Raw genomic sequence first — 13,172 nt, 5'->3', positions numbered from 1 at the left:
AACCTCTTTGTTGGCTTTATCAAAAGTTCCTTGTAAATCATTAAAAATTCTATAGTAATCATTATCATTAGTTAGACATTTAATAATGAAGTCAGAGGTACTTTAAGGCACAATTAAGGTTGGGAAATCTATGGCTTCTGGGGAGGATTACGTTGCCTTGCGGTTACTTTTTTTCAAAGGTTCCTAGGATCAACGTCCCCAGGGGGGCCGGTCTCTTACCAGGCCTTCTGTGGTAAGTGGTCTAGTCAATCAGGCTGTTTAACGCGGCTGTGATTTGTACACATTACATTATAAAAGCATAAAGTGATTTGTACACATTACATTATAAAAGCATAAATAATCATCATTCAGTTTGTTAACGTTACTAGCCCAACTTGCTTTTAAAGTAGCCCAAAAAGTCGCAAGCAGCAAAATTAAAAATTTGGGAGCGCGGAGCTTTCAAAAGTAGCCCAATCTGGCAACCCTGGTCCACTCGGCCACCTGTTAAATTCTATTTGTGAGGGCTAGGAGATGTGGTAGAGGTATGTGACGGATAGAAGATGTGGTAAAGCTGTGTTGGTAAAGGAGGAGGAGACAACCTGTGCCACCCAAGGCTCAGGAACAGTCCTCCGGTGACCTTGTGGCCACCGTCTTCAGTTTAAACCCTGGCGGCCTCCTTGGCCGCTGCGTCCCGCTTCCTTACATTTGCACAAACTATTATTAAATGCGTACGAGATATAACCGTGATTTACAATCGTATAAATTTGATAGTAAGTTCTTTTATATTCGTAATTGTACGTTAAGATAGACGAAATTGTGGTAGAATTTAGTAAAACTAGCAAGCTTCGTGAAGTGTTATGCGAGGATTGAGACACTAGGTTTTCTCAAACATTGTGGCCATGCTAGTGTACGACAATCTCTACCAAATTCAATCACAATATAATACAAAATAACTAGTTTTATTGTAACATAGGTATACAAAACGCATGAAGGCAAATTTATTGACAGTAAAAGATCATAATAATTTTAAAGTAAAGTGTATTACAAACATAACAATGTAAATAGTTTGGCGGCGCGGCACCTTGAAGGCAGGAGCGGAAGGGGGCTGCTCGAGCGTGGCGGGAGACCAATACACTCGGATATATGTATGATGAATGGCTCTAAATCTCAAGGTACGTGACCTACTTCCGCTTGACAGTGCCATGCATGCAAAGGGGGAGTTACATGCTCAGCAACTATACAACGTTACAAGCACGGGTAGCCACAAGGCTCGAGCTTGCGGGAAGATGGATTGAATTGTGGCTTGAGTCTAGGATATGTTTTGTGTTGTATGGACTTGTCTTGAGGTGTTTGGCTGTTGTGTATTTTTCCCCATTAAGCGCATAGATGTGTTGTACAAAGATGGGTTGGGTGGGTGTTACAGGGGGGTGCCTGAACCCCTACTGTACCCACTGGGGGTGCCCGAGCCCCTACTGTACCCACTGGGGGTGCCCGAGCCCCTACTGTACCCACTGGGGGTGCCCGAGCCCCTACTGTACCCACTGGGGGTGCCCGAGCCCCTACTGTACCCACTGGGGGTGCCCGAGCCCCTACTGTACCCACTGGGGGTGCCCGAGCCCCTACTGTACCCACTGGGGGTGCCCGAGCCCCTACTGTACCCACTGGGGGTGCCCGAGCCCCTACTGTACCCACTGGGGGTGCCCGAGCCCCTACTGTACCCACTGGGGGTGCCCGAGCCCCTACTGTACCCACTGGGGGTGCCCGAGCCCCTACTGTACCCACTGGGGGTGCCCGAGCCCCTACTGTACCCACTGGGGGTGCCCGAGCCCCTACTGTACCCACTGGGGGTGCCCGAGCCCCTACTGTACCCACTGGGGGTGCCCGAACCCCTACTGTACCCACTGGGGGTGCCCGAGCCCCTACTGTACCCACTGGGGGTGCCCGAGCCCCTACTGTACCCACTGGGGGTGCCCGAACCCCTACTGTACCCACTGGGGGTGCCCGAGCCCCTACTGTACCCACTGGGGGTGCCCGAGCCCCTACTGTACCCACTGGGGGTGCCCGAGCCCCTACTGTACCCACTGGGGGTGCCCAAACCCCTACTGTACCCACTGGGGGTGCCCGAGCCCCTACTGTACCCACTGGGGGTGCCCGAACCCCTACTGTACCCACTGGGGGTGCCCGAGCCCCTACTGTACCCACTGGGGGTGCCCGAGCCCATACTGTACACACTGGGGGGTGCCCGAGACCCTACTGTAAACACTGGGGGTGCCCAAGCCCCCTACTGTACTCAATGGGGTGCCCGAGCCTTTACTGTACACACTGGGGGTGCCCGAGCCCTTACTGTAAACACTGGGGGTGCCCGAGCCCCCTACTGTACACAGCGGGGGTGCCCTGGCCCTTAATGTACACAGCGGGAGTGCCCTGGCCCCTACTGTACACAGCGGGGGTGCCCGAGCCCCTACTGTACACAGCCGAGTTACTTGAGGCGTGTGTTTTGACTGGTTACCATTATTTATCTTGACAAACCTGTGAGATTGCTGTCACTGCTCAGTTTTGACAACTTAGCTTTGGTGTCTTACTGCAAGGACTAAATAAGCAATTCTCCTTTGTTCTTTCTGAGACCTGGCAGAATGATGACACAACTGAACAATATAACATTCCCAATAATTCAGCTATTCGCAACTGTAGACCTAACCAGAAATGTGGGGTTACAGCAGTTTATTACCACAAGGAACTATCTTCCTCAAAAGTTATCAATACTAGAGACAATTGTGGAGCATATATATATATATATATTTTTTTTTCTCAGTTTAAAATGAAGAGCTTGGACACTAACTTTATGAGCAGCCTTTAGGATTGGGTACTATATAGGGCAGCATATATATAGGTACTATATATATAGAGCAGCCTATAGGATACACACGATCTTCCCGATTGAAAGCTATACTGTCTATTATTATGTAAGTTCACTCCGGAGATGTTCTACTCATTTGGGTTTAAGGATTTTTTTCCATTTTCCATTTTTTTTTTTGTTTTTAACTACCACGACTAGTCTATAAGAGTCTTCCCTTCTACTATTTCTGCATTGATAGTATTTTCCATATATCTGCCAAGACTCCTGCTCACAAAGATGACTGAAAAGGAAACTGGAGTGCTGAGCTAAGATGTGCATTATCTCGGAACGTAACATAAAAACTCCATCGAGGCCAACTGCTTTGTTTCTACTTATTTCCTTGAGCATTTTTTCCCATTTTTTCTCAAGACACCTCTATGTACTTTGTAATACTTTGAAATTTGTATTGTCTTGGTTCTCTGAAAACTTTATTTTTTGCAAATACATTTTGGAACGGTTTCAGTGTTACACATATTTCCTTTTTCATTCTCCGTTAGTCTGCTCCCTATTTTCAACCTCTGAATTTTATCTTTTATCTGCACTTTGCTTTTAATGAATTTATAGAATGCTGTTGGCCAGGTTCTGTTTTACATTTGCCCACTATCCCTTCTCAAAATTTCTCTTATCTTTTCACTGCTGTATAGTTGTTTCTTGTGTCTTTGTATTGTTGGTATGTTTGAGAGTTTGGTCTCTTGCTATTTTGATTCCATTTAAAAAAAACTTCACAAAACTCTTAAGCCTCTATAATACTCCCTGTTCCTTGCTTACTAAACAAGTCACAACAAAAAGGACTAACAACTCTTACTAAAGCTTAATAAAGGAATACTTAATCAGTAGTAAACATGAATGAGAATAAATACTGGATTGGAGTTCCCTATTTCACCTGCTAACAGGTAGGTATGGTAAAGTACTCATTGTTCTCTTAACACTTTCGCGCTAACCGGACTCACCGAGGAGTCCTGTTTCGCCTAACGCTACTGCATAGTGGACATAAAGTTATGTCCTCTTTTAAATTATTTGTATAAAATTCAATTTTTATCCGATTTACTTTGGGTTTGTTTCAAACTGCGCGCCATGAGGCTCTCTTTCTCACCACTAGGCTGCATGGTACAATAAGTTCATGAAAGGTGTGGACCACTTCGATCAAATGGTATTATGTCCCAAACGGGTTGCAGGTGGGTGACTTTAGCCGTTTATACTGGTAATGCTTCCCCCATATCATGTATTATATGCATATGTCTGTTTAGGGAATTTTATTCCGATCAATGTACAACCAAAAATAACTGTGTGCAACAAGTATAAACTTGACAAACATAACAAAAGTAAAAACATTTCGTGTGTGTTTGACGCTCACTGATATGTTCCAGCGTTGTTTTATATTTGGCGCTATTCTATCTTACGCTCTGTTGATCTTTTTTACGTATGGGCTCATAGAATATTCTATTGCGAACACATTGACACAAAAATGAATGACGTACATAGAAAATTAATGTCATGAGAGTGAAATAAGTATAAACTTTCAAAGCGCCGTGCGTCGTCCCGTCACCGATACCGGGTAACAATTTCACCACTTCCCACACTCTTGCGGGCGGGCCGCAATCATTATTCTATGCTTATATTCATATCACCGTGTTGGGAATTTCATTGCGAGTCCATTGATACCAAAATTAACGCTGTAGGACAAGTGTGGAGGTGATAACAATCCCAAGAGTAAAAACATTTTGTTGCTGTTGGGCGCTCACGGCGAGTCATCTTCGTAGTTATTTATTTGGTGCTGGTATCCCTATACGTTTCGTGACTTTTTTTACTGGTGTTCTTCTAGATAATTTTATTGCGAACACGTTGGTACCAAAATGAAATACGTAGCTCGAGAACTAAGGTAAGGAAAGTAAAAAGAGTATACACATTTTTGTTTTTACGCTTACGCAGTAAAAACGCCCCACGCACATACCGCTTTTTTTTTTTTTACCATCCCAGAGAACGCGAAAGTGTTAAGATGATGATAAAAGCGAAGACAATCTTGCTATGAAAAGGAATTTATTCAAGTAAAAGGTAACATGAAAAAAATTGAACACTATTTCCCTATTTCCATGGAACACTAGGGTCAAAGAACAACTTGGATAAAAAAACATTTCCTGGAAATGGAATGTCATCAAACGCTGACATGGCTATTAAATTTAATAGCTTCTTATCCATTGGCACATTCCTTGCAAATGAGATCCCAGCATTCCAAACAAATCTAAAACACTTATGTCTATGGTAAAGTTGGAAATGAAAATAATATTGAAGCCTTACAGTGAGAGCTACATGAACTTCACGAAGGCCTTAAGACTAGCAAATGCTTTTTAATATAAAAAATGCAAGACTTTGCATGTGGGGCATAATAACCCGTGTTACAACTACCAAATTAATAAGCTAACCTTGCAGCAGATTGATGAAGTAAAGGACCTGTGAGTCAAAATCCACCATTCACTGAAAGTTACACAACAGGTGGGAGCAGCAGTAAGAAAAAACTAACCAAACCCTAGGAATAATCAATTATGCCTTTGATTGTAAGGAAAAGGTGGTGATTCAACTACTACTGGGTATATAAATCTCAGATTTACCCCACCTGGATTATTGTATCCAAGCATGGATACAATAATGGATACATCTTCAGGACAGTGCTGCTTTGGAGATAGTACAACATCGGGCGACAAAAATAATTTCCAGAACTAAGTCAACTCTCGTGCCAGAATCGAGGCCTTCAGGGCAAACAGCACTGCAAACCAGGCATGACAAAGTAGATCTCATCAAAACCTTTCAAATACTGAATAATTTGGAAGATGTTGATTCAGACAAATTCTTCAAAAGGTCAGATGTAACATAAACAAGGAGAAATAGTTTCAAGCTTGGCAAGCCACACTGCAGGACTGAAAACAGTAGATGCTTTTTCACCCACAGGGTTTTAAACCCATGTAACTGCCTACCCCCCGAAGTCGTAAATGCCAGAACTGTTTAATTTTAAAATACAGCTGGAAAAAATCATCAGGGTAAATGGGAGTATCTTCAACAAGCTGTTGGCTTCCACAATTCTCTCCACAATCAGATATGTATGGTGCCCTGCCATGGTCTCTATTATTTGCTAATTTATTCATATATCAAATATGGGATCTATGCCTGAGGGATCTACAACCGTGTAATTATTCAACTTAAATCAGCAATCAGAACAATAACAAATCCAGTCCTAGACAGCATTCTGCTTTCTTACTTACTGAGATCTTTGAATATGTTAAATATCCAGCTACATGTATGTGCATCTTCTCAAGTGAACTAATTAATGTACTGTATTTGCTTTTGCTAAATTGCTTATTCAGGTCATGTTATCCTGTTTATTATTAATGGCTTACCCTATTAAACTTTAAAATTTTACTGATTTGTTTTGTTATGTTCTAGTGCTCTATAAAATTAAACTTCTATCCCTGCTGTTATTAATTTTAATTAATAACTTTACTGTTGCTAAAACTTCAGCTTCTTTAAAGTAGGGGGTCTATTCATGTCATCATGAAGTATCACCATTATTGTGTAAATCATTTATGTTTAAATGAAATTTATGAAAATTTCACATTTGTAATGTCATCAAGTATTAAGTGTTTATCCCTTTTTTCCTATTAATAATGATTATTTGAAAGTTTTGCCTGAAATGCTTTGCATAGTAATGGGCTCATTTTATGTGCAGTCCGTGTACCCTCTCTCTCTTTTATTATTCATATGATGTATGATTATTACTGTACATACTTGGGTACCTGAACTACTGTACAGTATGGGGCTACCTGAACTTCTACTGTATACCATTGGTACCTTAGCCCTGACTGTACACTAGGGGTACCTTAGCCTTTACTGTACACTGGGGGGTACATAAACCCCTATTATGTACATAAGGGTACCAGAGTCCCTACTGTACATATGGGTACCTGGGGCCCCCTACTGTACATATGGGTACCTGAGCCCCTACTGTACATTTGGGTACCTGAGCCCCTACTGTACATTTGGGTACCTGAGCCCCTACTATACATTTGGGTACCTGAGCCCCCCTACTGTACATTTGGGTACCTGAACCCCTACTGTACATTTGGGTACCTGAGCCCCTACTGTACATATGGGTACCTGAGCCCCTACTGTACACACTAGAGAGGACCAGAGAACAAAAGATAAAAGCATGGAATCATTATAGAAAGAGGCCAAACCCCCCAAACATACCAGCGATAAAAAGAGGCAAGAAACAACTACACGTCAGTAAGGAGAGAGGCAGAGAGGGACTTTGAGAACGGTATAGCAGACAAATGTAAATCAGATCCAGGCCTTTTCTATAAATTCATTAAAAGTAAGCTGCAGGAAAAGATAATATTCACGAGGTTAAAAATGGGGGGGGGAGACACACAGAAAATGCAAAGGAAATGTGTGAAACATTAAACGAAAAGTTCCAAAGTGCGTTTGTACAAAATGAGATCTTCAGAGAACCAGACACAATAAGAATTCCACAGAACAACATAGAGCGTATAGAGGTGTCTAGAGATGAAGTGGAAAATATGCTAAAGGAGCTAAGTAAGAATAAAGCAGTTGGCCCAGATAGTTTCATCATGGGTGAATGAATTTCATCATGGGTCTTTATGAATGACATTCAAGCTGCAGATAATATAACGGATATTACCACAAACTCGGAAGACTTTGAAAGAGAAATTGATAATATGCCTATGCACTCAGCTCCTGGGCCTGACTCATGGAATTCAATATTCATAAAGAAATGTAAAGTACCAGTAGCGAGAGCACTCAGCGTAATATGGAGAAAGAGCCTGGATACAGGGGAGATACCAGCAGCACTTAAATCTGCAGATATAGCTCCGTTGCACAAGGGGGGGAGTAAAGCCTTGGCAAAAAATTATAGGCCAGTTGCACTAACATCACACATAATAAAAGTGTTTGAAAGAGTGATTAGGAATCAAATTTCTAGTTTTATGGAAAACAATGAATTGCACAATCCAGGACAACATGGATTTAGAGCGGGAAGATCCTGTCTGTCACAGTTACTCAACCACTATGACAAAATCACAGAAGCCCTAGAAGAAAAGCAAAATGCAGATGTTGTATACACAGACTTTGCAAAGGCGTTCGACAAATGTGACCATGGGGTGATAGCTCACAAAATGAGGTCAATGGGAATAACTGGAAAAGTAGGACGCTGGATACTCAATTTCCTGTCGAACAGAACACAAAGAGTAACAGTCAATCAGATAAAATCGAGTCCAAGCGATGTTAAAAGCTCTGTACCTCAAGGTACAGTCCTTGCACCGCTACTGTTCCTTATTCTCATATCTGATATAGACAAAAATACACGCCACAGCTTCGTGTCGTCCTTTGCAGATGACACAAAAATCAGCATGAAAATTACCTCTGCTGAAGACATTGAAAAACTACAAGCAGATGTCAACAAAGTTTTTGATTGGGCAGCAGAAAATAACATGATGTTTAACAGTGATAAATTTCAGGTACTCAGGTACGGCAAAAATGAGGATCTGAAACATAATACAGGGTACAAAACACAATCGAATCTTCCCATAGTAGGAAAACAGCATGTCAAGGATTTGGGAATAATGATGTCCGATGATCTAACGTTTAGGGAGCATAACCAAGCAAATATCGCGTCAGCCAGAAAAATGATCGGATGGATTACGAGAACTTTCAAATCCAGGGATCCCATCACAATGGTTGTACTCTTCAAGTCACTTGTGCTGTCCCGTCTCGAGTACTGCTCAGTACTCACTTCCCCCTTCAGAGCAGGAGAGATTGCTGAAATAGAGGGAATACAGAGAACATATACGGCACGCATAGACGAGATAAAACACCTAAATTATTGGGATCGTCTCAAAGCTCTCCAAATGTACTCTCTAGAAAGGAGACGAGAGAGATACCAAATAATATACACCTGGAAAATACTGGAGGGTCAGGTCCCAAATCTACACAGTAAAATAACAACGTACTGGAGTGAACGATATGGAAGAAAATGCAAGATTGAACCTGTGAAGAGCAGAGGTGTCATAGGCACAATCAGAGAGCACTGTATAAACATCAGGGGTCCGCGGTTGTTCAACGTCCTCCCAGCGAGCATAAGAAATATTGCCGGAACAACCGTGGACATCTTCAAGAGAAAACTGGACGGTTTTCTAAGAGAAGTTCCGGATCAGCCGGGCTGTGGTGGGTACGTGGCCCTGCGGGCCGCTCCAAGCAACAGCCTGGTGGACCAAACTCTCACAAGTCGAGCCTGGCCTCGGGCCGGGCTTGGGGAGTAGAAGAACTCCCAGAACCCCATCAACCAGGTATCAACCAGGTATGGGTTCTGAGAGAATGTGCATCTGAGCTCAGCATTCCACTTCACCTGATCTTTCAGGCATCCCTGTGTACAGGAGTCATAGCAGACGTGTGGAATCAGGCTAACATAGTTCCAATCTACAAAAGTAACAGCAGGGAAGACCCCCTCAATTATAGACCTGTATCATTGACTAGTGTAATAGTGAAAGTTTTGGAAAAACTAATCAAAACTAAATGGGTAGAACACCTGGAGAGAAATTATATAATATCAGACAGACAGTATGGTTTTCGATCTGGAAGATCCTGTGTATCGAATTTACTGAGTTTCTATGATCGAGCCACTGAGATTTTACAGGAAAGAGATGGTTGGGTAGACTGCATCTATCTGGACCTAAAAAAGGCTTTCGACAGAGTTCCACATAAGAGGTTGTTCTGGAAACTGGAAAATATTGGAGGGGTGACAGGTAAGCTTCTATCATGGATGAAAAATTTCCTGACTGATAGCAAATGAGGGCAGTAATCAGAGGCAATGTATTGGACTGGAGAAATGTCACAAGTGGGGTACCACAGGGTTCAGTTCTTGCACCAGTGATGTTTATTGTCTACATAAATGATCTACCAGTTGGTATACAAAATTATATGAACATGTTTGCTGATGATGCTAAGATAATAGGAAGGATAAGAAACTTAGATGATTGTCATGCCCTTCAAGATGACCTGGACAAAATAAGTACAATGGGGCCTTGACTTCCGATGCTAATCCGTTCCCAGAGATGGATCGGAAGTCGAAGCGAATTTTCCCATAAGAAATAAAGGGATTTGAATTAATCCGTTCCCCACCCTCCAAAATATTAACATAAAAATACATTTTATACTGAATACAATGTTTTTTCTAACTACAATACAGTACCAAAGTTTCTCTTACCTTTATGGAGGGCTCTTGATGGTGTATGGAAGATGGTGATGAGGGGGGAGGAGGAGAGTTGTTACTGTTTAGAAGGAGAGTCCCCTTCCATTATCACATCAGGCAGTGATGTTTTCTCTGGGATACTCTCTCTCCTACGTTTTGCCTGAATACCACTAGGACCTGGTTGTGGTTCAGTGCTTGTTTGTCTCACTACAAATTTGTCAAGAGACATTTGTTTTTCCATTCGTTTTAACATTTGTCTGTAATGATGCATCACTTTAGCACCCATAATGTCTTTTTTTCTTAGCTAGTATGGTGGATATCGTTGACTGAGATTTGTTGTACTGGCTAGCCAGTTCACCTACCTGCACACCATCTTCATATTTACGAATGATCTCTTGTTTCTCTTATGTTGAGTCTTACCACTGACTTTCCTGGGACTCATGGCGTATTATATAATAATTACTTTAATGTTCAAAATGCAAAAAATCACCACTAAAGCGGAATTTCTTATAGGTGCGATCGTCACTAAGCGGGCAGCTGCAGTAAACTGAGGCAGGTCGGCCGCGTGACCGGGAACCACGCGCTCGGCCGACCCGAACGTGTACCAACAAATATCGGATGTCGAGTCACATTTTTCGATGAAATATATATCGTAACTCGAAATTATCGTAAGTAGGGGCAATCGTATGTCGAGGTGCCACTGTATATGGAGCACCACTTGGCAAATGGAATTTAATGTTAATAAATGCCATGTTCTGGAATGTGGAATAGGACACCATAGACCCCATGCAACCTATATATTATGTGAGAAATCTTTAAAGCATTCTGATAAAGAAAGAGATCTAGGGGTGGTTCTAAATAGAAAACTATCACCTGAGGACCACATAAAGAATGTTGTGCGAGGAGCCTATGCCACACTTTCTAACTTCAGAATTGCTTTTAAATACATGGATGGCAATATACTAAAGAAATTGTTCACGACTTTTGTTAGGCCAAAGCTAGAATATGCAGCGGTTGTGTGATACCCATATCTTAAGAAGCACATCAAACTGGAAAAGGTGCAAAGACATGCTACTAAGTGGCTCCCAGAACTATGAGGAGAGGTTAGAGGCATTAAATATGCCAAAACTAGAAGACAGAAGAAAAAGAGGTGATAAGATCACTACATACAAAATAGTAACAGGAATTGATAAAATCGATAGGGAAGATTTCCTGAGACCTGGAACTTCAAGAACAAGAGGTCACAGATTTAAACTAGCTAAGCACAGATGCCGAAGAAATATAAGAAAATTCACTTTCGCAAACAGAGTGGTAGACGGTTAGAACAGGTTAGGTGAGAAGGTGGTGGAGGCCAAGACCGTCAGTAGTTTCAAAGCGTTATACGACAAAGTGTGTTGGGAAGACGGGACACCACGAGCGTAACTCTCATCCTGTAACTACACTTAGGTAATTACTAGAGATACTTGACTCTACTTTGCACATTGGGGTACCTGAACACCCATCTGAAAACATGGTGGGGGGGGGGGTTACCCAAGTCCCAGCTATATAAATGTGGGATACCTTATCCCCTAATGTATGCACCAGGGAAGTCACCTTAACCCCTACTGTACATACCATGGGTACCTTAGCCCCTACTGTACAAACTCCGGGTACCTGAGCCCCTATTGTGCACATAGGCACCCGAACATCTTAAGGGGCCTACTGTAAAGTATATTTGTCCAAATATGAAATATGGTATAAAATGTTAAACAAATCTAATGTTATTTGGCATCAGTGTCTTGTAAAGTTAATTGCAATATGTTAAGAAATTGATTTTTATGATTTAAAAAAATGCTTGCAATTGGTACTGATGATAACAATAACACCTAATTAGTGGAACACATGGATAATGCAGTGATAGAGATGCAAGCATCTGTCCGACACACAAAAAAGTACAGTAGTAGTAAGGAGGGTCCACAAAGTGAATATGCAGCTGGTGCCTTCTAGGAGTGTTGATTCCCACCTGGAGGGCAAAATAATAATGAGTGATTACATTATTTTGCTCTATTTTATTTATTAAATATCACATACGTAAATGCATTGTCCAATGCCAATATTTCTTATGTCCTCCAATTCGTTTTTTTCCTATTTGATTTTGTTGTGGCTTCTACATCTTGGAAAATGCATACCTTCACTAAGTATGTGAAGTTGGAACAAAATTGGTCAACATGTAAATCAGCCACAGGTGGCAGAAGTTATGACTGAATTTTTGTTAGCCCATATTTTCACAGATTTCAAACTCTGTCTCTATAGGTTGTTTTTGCTGAATGGAGACCAGGTGAGGGCTTTATCACTTTACAGTACCTTTACAGACCAGGTGAGGGCTTTATCACTTTACAGTACCTTTACAGACCAGATGAGGGCTTTATCACTTTACAGTACCTTTACAGACCAGGTGAGGGCTTTATCACTTTACAGTACCTTTACAGACCAGGTGAGGGCTTTATCACTTTACAGTACCTTTACAGACCAGGTGAGGGCTTTATCACTTTACAGTACCTTTACAGACCAGGTGAGGGCTTTATCACTTTACAGTACCTTTACAGACCAGGTGAGGGCTTTATCACTTTACAGTACCTTTACAGACCAGGTGAGGGCTTTATCACTTTACAGTACCTTTACAGACCAGATGAGGGCTTTATCACTTTACAGTACCTTTACAGACCAGATGAGGGCTTTATCACTTTACAGTACCTTTACAGACCAGGTGAGGGCTTTATCACTTTACAGTACCTTTACAGACCAGGTGAGGGCTTTATCACTTTACAGTACCTTTACAGACCAGATGAGGGCTTTATCACTTTACAGTACCTTTACAGACCAGATGAGGGCTTTATCACTTTACAGTACCTTTACAGACCAGATGAGGGCTTTATCACTTTACAGTACCTTTACAGACCAGATGAGGGCTTTATCACTTTACAGTACCTTTACAGACCAGATGAGGGCTTTATCACTTACATAAAGTATACAGTACTTATATACATACCCTAACCTATTATA

General features: G+C 41.8%; 1 protein-coding gene across 1 annotated transcript in view; it reads left to right on the top strand.

Annotated features, from left to right (window-relative positions):
* Nucleotides 1-1,030: 1,030 nt before the first annotated feature.
* LOC123757248 (uncharacterized) overlaps nucleotides 1,031-13,172 on the top strand; it is a 67,143-nt gene continuing 55,001 nt past the window's right edge. Inside the window, exon 1 of the mRNA XM_045740768.2 lies at nucleotides 1,031-1,151. The gene's annotated coding sequence lies outside the window, so the exon portion shown is untranslated. The remainder of the gene's footprint in view (nucleotides 1,152-13,172) is intronic.

Source organism: Procambarus clarkii, chromosome 13 (assembly GCF_040958095.1).
Source record: "Procambarus clarkii isolate CNS0578487 chromosome 13, FALCON_Pclarkii_2.0, whole genome shotgun sequence".
NCBI lineage: Eukaryota > Metazoa > Arthropoda > Malacostraca > Decapoda > Cambaridae > Procambarus > Procambarus clarkii.
Note: the sequence above shows the minus strand (reverse complement) of the source record. Positions and strands in the feature narration are given on the sequence as shown.